Raw genomic sequence first — 6,000 nt, 5'->3', positions numbered from 1 at the left:
CTATATGGTACTGTCAGCTGATGAACGATCCCCTTCCTCTTTAGGAAGTTCATCAACTCGGTATTAACGTATTCAGTACCATTATCTGATCTTAAAACTTTAACTTTCGCATTGCACTGATTCTCAACAAGTTTAATAAAATCAATAGTGTACTTACACACATCACTCTTCTTCGCAATGGGGAAGACAAACACTTTCCTGGAGTAGTCGTCTAGGAATGTGAGGATGTAACGCTTTCCTCCAAGAGAAGTCGTCGGCATCGGCCCGATGACATCAGTGTGAATGAGGTCCAGCCGTGCTTTAGCGACCTGCTTGTTAGGATCAGTCACAAAGGGAGTGCGCGATTGCTTACCCTTAAGACACACCTCACAAACTTCCTTCTGAGTAGTAACCTGAAAATCAATACCATTAGCAACTTTCCTAAGTGACGCCAAGCTATCAAAATTTAAGTGACCTAATCGTTGATGCCATAACATCATGTCCTTAGAAGTAGCTGAAGTAGTCAGATTGGCTCTACCAACAGTAAGAAGTATGTAAACTCTCCCAATCTTCCTAGCAGTTAATACTACCTTACCAGATTTTATTATGTTACATGCTTTATCAGTAAATGAAAGCTTAAAGTCTTTTTCTGTTAAACTAGATACAGATATCAAATTTACAGTAAGATCAGGTATAAACAAAACGTCTTTCAAAGTTATGTTCCACAATTCACCATTAAACTTAGATGTAAAATGTACGTCACCTTTGCCGCTTACGACTAGCTTTTTGCCATTAGCCACACACACCTCCTTCGTCGACGAGTCTCGAAGAGATTCGAACCAGTCACGACATCCTGACATATGATTCGTAGCTCCGGAATCTATAATCCAAGAAGTATCATCACCTTTAGCCGTGCTGAGAGCGGTCAAAACCAGATTAGTCTTCGACCCATCATCTGGTTGAGTACAGTCTTTCTTGACGTGACCCTTTGATCGACACTTCCAACACCAAAGTTTCTTCTTCGTATTCGACGAGGTATTAGCATGTTTAGACGTACTTGGTAAATTTTTACCGTTACCATGGGAACTAGTCTTGTTGTAACCACGATTCCGCGTAAACAAGCAGTCATCACCACCAGCAGCCGTCCCTTTCCATCGCTTATCTTGAAGCAGTTTAGTTTTGACTTTATCTGTCGTTAAATCAATGCTTGAGTGCTCCAGAGCCATAATCATGGGTTCATACTCTTGAGGCAACCCTTGAAGCATTATAGCAGCAAGAAATTCATCATCTAGAGGTTTATCCATACTACTAAGTTGATCAGCCAACGACAAGATCTCATTTACATAAGTTTCCATGGAATCAAACTGTTCTAACTTTATCGAACATAAAGCTCGTAGACATGTCAACCGTCTATGCAAGCCAGTATCGTCATACGCCTTTTTTAAAGCATCCCACACATCTTTCGCCGTCTTGGCTTGAATAATATGAGAATAACATGACTTGTCAACACTTAAACAGATCCTAGCTCGAGCCTTCTCCTCTCGAAGTTTTAGCTCGGCTTTTTCGGTTTCGGTTGTTCCGGTAACAAATTGCCACAAGTTTTCAAAAATGAGTACATTTTGCATTTGAAATGCCCAATCTCGATAATTAATGGTACCTTTTAGCTTTTCCATAGTAACCGTCGAGTTTGAATGCTCACCCATATTTCGCCAAATAAACAATATTCACACACTATATTACGTGAATTACGTAGCTATACACCTTAGCAAGCCCATAACCTATTAGAAGGTCAGGAAACTACGAATAATATAATGTAAATAAGTTTATTAAAAGCAAATTCCAAAACATGACAAAGCTCCGAGAAAACCTCATAGGAGACAGTGACAGGGCTGTTCATTATACAAATATACGACAGCCCATAGACTGTACTGATGGCCAGCGTTAGGTACGTTCAATAATTATTAATTGCACATCAAATAAATAATTGTCTATCAATTTATTCTCATCATTTATATACTTTTTCACTTCTCATGCTCGTAAAGTTCGTGTTTATGCTGGATGTAGGCGACATAAAATGACTTTTTATGCTCGAGTGCATGAAGTAAAATCTTCATCTAAGACCAAGGTAATCAGGTGTCATGTCAACAGCCAAAAATCAAAAAAGTTTCTTCATATTTTTTTAATAATTGTTTATATAAAACTAAAAATTCATCAAATAAATCAATAAAACAAAAAAAAAATACAATTATACAATAATACATGTAAAATAAAAGTTACATAGAAAGTGAACAATTGTTTCCACTGTTGCTATTTCATTTCCTCGCAATCTAAGTGAAAAGCAGTGTAAAACTCGAGCATTAAACCTACTTTCCCCTCGACGTCTATCAACCCTCGCCGTACCGGCTCGGGTGGCTATATGAACGGAATGGGTAAAATGGCTCATTTTATGCTCTTGTTGTACAATCTACTATTGTATCTACACCAATTGAATTATTTTAATACAAATAAACAAAATGTTTAGCAAAACTAGTACTGCAGATAATTCTTAAATATACATCAATCTACAATATGCATAAATACTACAATCACATCAAAAATACTAAATGCACAGCAAATTAATTAGAGCGTGCGTAGATGATACTCATTCTCATAGCAAAATAACTTTCATTGTCAATTTGGCACCGGAAAATTAGGTACGACGACGAGCGGGGCGATGAGGAGCGTTAGGTACAATTGCGACCACAACGCGCGAGTCGTGCGAGCGAAGCGAGCGCGCCGTGGTAGCTGCCGCTGAAGCGCCCGAACCTAATTTATTTAGGAAAAAAATTGGCCCTTAGTTTTTCATTTGGCTACTAGTGCTGGTTATGTTTTTTTATACTTTTACTTTTTAAAATTTACTTGTATTAAATGATATATCCGTTACAATATCATTTAATATGAGTGAGTCTCACGGTAGTTTCATGTTCAAAATTTACTTGATTAAAAAGTATATAAATGCTGAAAATAAATTGATAGGTATACACATGTTGTACTTAATAAATAATAAGATGATATTTAAAACAAAATGATGTTTCATTTATGTAAACTGCTGTGCGTTATATGAAAATAGAAGCTAGATTTAAATAAAAAAAAGTTACAAGTTATGATGTGCGTTAGTCATTATTAGTTGTATAATAATACATGCTTTACTTTTAAATATAAATATACTTTACTTATAAATAGTGAAGTATTTTGCTGTGCAATCAGTAATTTTGACGTGAATTCGGATTTTTTTGGATAAAAAAGGACTTTTTTTGATGTGCGTGCAAAATACTACTCAAAAAATAATAGCTAAACAATGAGAACTATAAAATACTTACACCAAAATTACATAAAAAAACTAATTAGACATTTTTGAAAGCCCTCTTCGTCGCTACCCTAAAACGACGGAACACCACGTCTTTCGGCCAGAAGTCGGAGCGCAGGAACATCTGCTGGTGCTTGGCAGGCACTTGGAGTCTAAATGAGCTGAAATTGTTAGCCCTTGAGACTCGAGCGGGATGATGGACAGCTCTAGCTGGGCTCCATGTAACCGGCGCTGTACCGCCTCGCGGACGTGCTCGAACACCTTCTCCGGCGTCATCTTCTTGTCCAACCGAGACAGGTAGATGTCCATCATCATCATCATCATGTCAGCTGAAAGACGTCCACTGCTGGACATAGGCCTTCCCAAGGCTCTCCATTCAGATCGGTCTTGTGCTTTCCGCATCCACCGCGATCCCGCGATCTTAACAATGTCGTCGCTTGTTGGAGGCCTACCGGCAGCTCGTCTCCCGGTCCGCGTACGCCATTCGAGAACCTTCTGACCCCATCGGCCATCAGTCCTGCGAGCAATGTGCCCCGCCCACTGCCACTTCAGTTTCGCAATTCTTCGGGCTATGTCGGTAACCTTAGTTCTACTGCGGATATCATCATTTCTGATTCTATCCCGCAGAGAAACCCCGAGCATAGCCCTCTCCATAGCCCCTCCATAACTCTCCATAGATGTCCATCGTCATGATGTTTTTTTCCGAACTGCATGCTATCTTCTATAAAGCACCTCATATCATCACCAATCATCACAGCCGTAGGAACAAAAGCAAGGACTAGGTTCTAGCCCTAACCCCCCCCCCCCTCAAAAACCCCATGCTTACTGGTATCTCACCTCGTCTGGTAGACTTGACGAATATTTTCTTAACGGATTTGGCTCCGTGCCCGCTCCCACGATATAAGGCGCCCGCGAGTGCGAATGCACTGAAAAAGGTAGTTAAAACGGCTTAGCCATGACTGTGCGCGACCGCGCGAAGCGTTTTCTCTCTAATTTTCACTCAAATTCTTTGATGCGGTATACTTTGAACTTGAACATCGACATTATGGAAATAAAAAGACGTTTGAGAATTTAAAAAGACAATTTTTGATTCTGAATTTTAAAGTGTGTTATATTATCCCCGATTGGTATTTTGCGACAATATAATTCAGATAATAATTAGATCCAGGTCCTTGGGGTAAGGGTGCGCTGGAGCTACACAGGGAGCTCAGCAATAGGTTAAGGGAGGCAACAGGCAACCCTCGCGCCGGCAGCTTTTTCGCGCAAAGAATCTCAATCGCAGTTCAACGCGGGAATGCTGCCTGCGTGATCACCTCTCTTTTTTAATTAAAGTTTTAGTTTTAGTTATTTTAATTTAATAGTACTTTTAGTCTTATAGATATTTTGTATTTTCTTAATATTTTCTTAATAAAAACTTTCACATTAGATCCATCATCATATTATCATATCAGCCGTAGGACGTCCACTGTGTTGGACATAGGCCTCCCCCGTATAGGTATAGTTAGATTAGCTCAGGTGAACCTAAGGTGAACCTATTATTAGCAGACCTATAAATTAAACAGAACTGTATTTTAATACATATTTTTGAAGATTCACATATTTTAGCTATGAAATTATTAGATTACATTTCTCATTTAAAAGACTTGCTGAAATTATGGAAGATTTTGAAGACACTGTATAAACCAATATCATATTTACTGTACTGTCTAGATTCAAATAGTGTTGCAGATGACCTGTTATTGTCACGTCATTAATCTTGCGGTCTAAGTAATTAGATTCGATAATTAAAGGCGTTGTCAGCACGATAGCAGGTCTCGTGTAATATACAGATTGGTTTCGGAGATCGGGGTTCAAAACGACACAACTAAATGTAGATATAAGTACAAGATGTTTGCCACATTCACATTTTTTTTTTTTTTATGAACACTATCTGGAGCATTACTGACCCCATATCTGACACGACGAAACCCCTAAAGAACCCTAAAAACAAAGTTCTATACAAAATTACAATTATTTTTTTACAACGTACGATCAATAAGAGTACTCGTAACGAACGGAATGACCATCAGTTCAAAATTCAAATAGAAAAACAATTAATGAGGGCTATCGCGTATGAATTCGCCGCTAGAGGCGCTAGTGTAGCGTGAGGTCTCCGAAATGTCAAATCTCATAGTTTTTGGGTGAGCTACGCGGGTTTATTTATTATTAGAATAATTTTGGGAATATTTTGCATTACCTGAAATTAATTATGGTAATTAAGCGTCACGGGGCAATGAATGTCAGTGTTTTGAGACAGTTTTGTCTTTCGGAAACTTTTGTCCTTCCTTTTTTTCCGAACAAAACGGGACTACGCAACACTGTGGTTGCTCGATATTTTTATGGTACGGTTTTAATGTGTATTAAATATGATTTTAATCTAAATTTTGTTTTCACGCCCGTAATAACAGACTTTGAAAGCCACACTTAAAAATCTCACGCAACAGTGGTGCCATCTAGAAAGACAAAAAACGATAGCTCTCATTCAGCGGTTTTTTTCTTTTTTTTTGTAAAGTGACGCTTTAAATGCTTCCATATTTAGCCAACAGATTCAAACTTGAAAACTATTTAAAAACTAATTGAACTATGCATAATAAAATGGATTCATCCTGAATACAATTAAACGGATCCGTATTCGT

The sequence above is a fragment of the Choristoneura fumiferana genome, chromosome 25 (genome assembly GCF_025370935.1).
Source record: "Choristoneura fumiferana chromosome 25, NRCan_CFum_1, whole genome shotgun sequence".
In the NCBI taxonomy this organism is placed as follows: Eukaryota; Metazoa; Arthropoda; class Insecta; order Lepidoptera; family Tortricidae; genus Choristoneura; species Choristoneura fumiferana.
Note: the sequence above shows the minus strand (reverse complement) of the source record.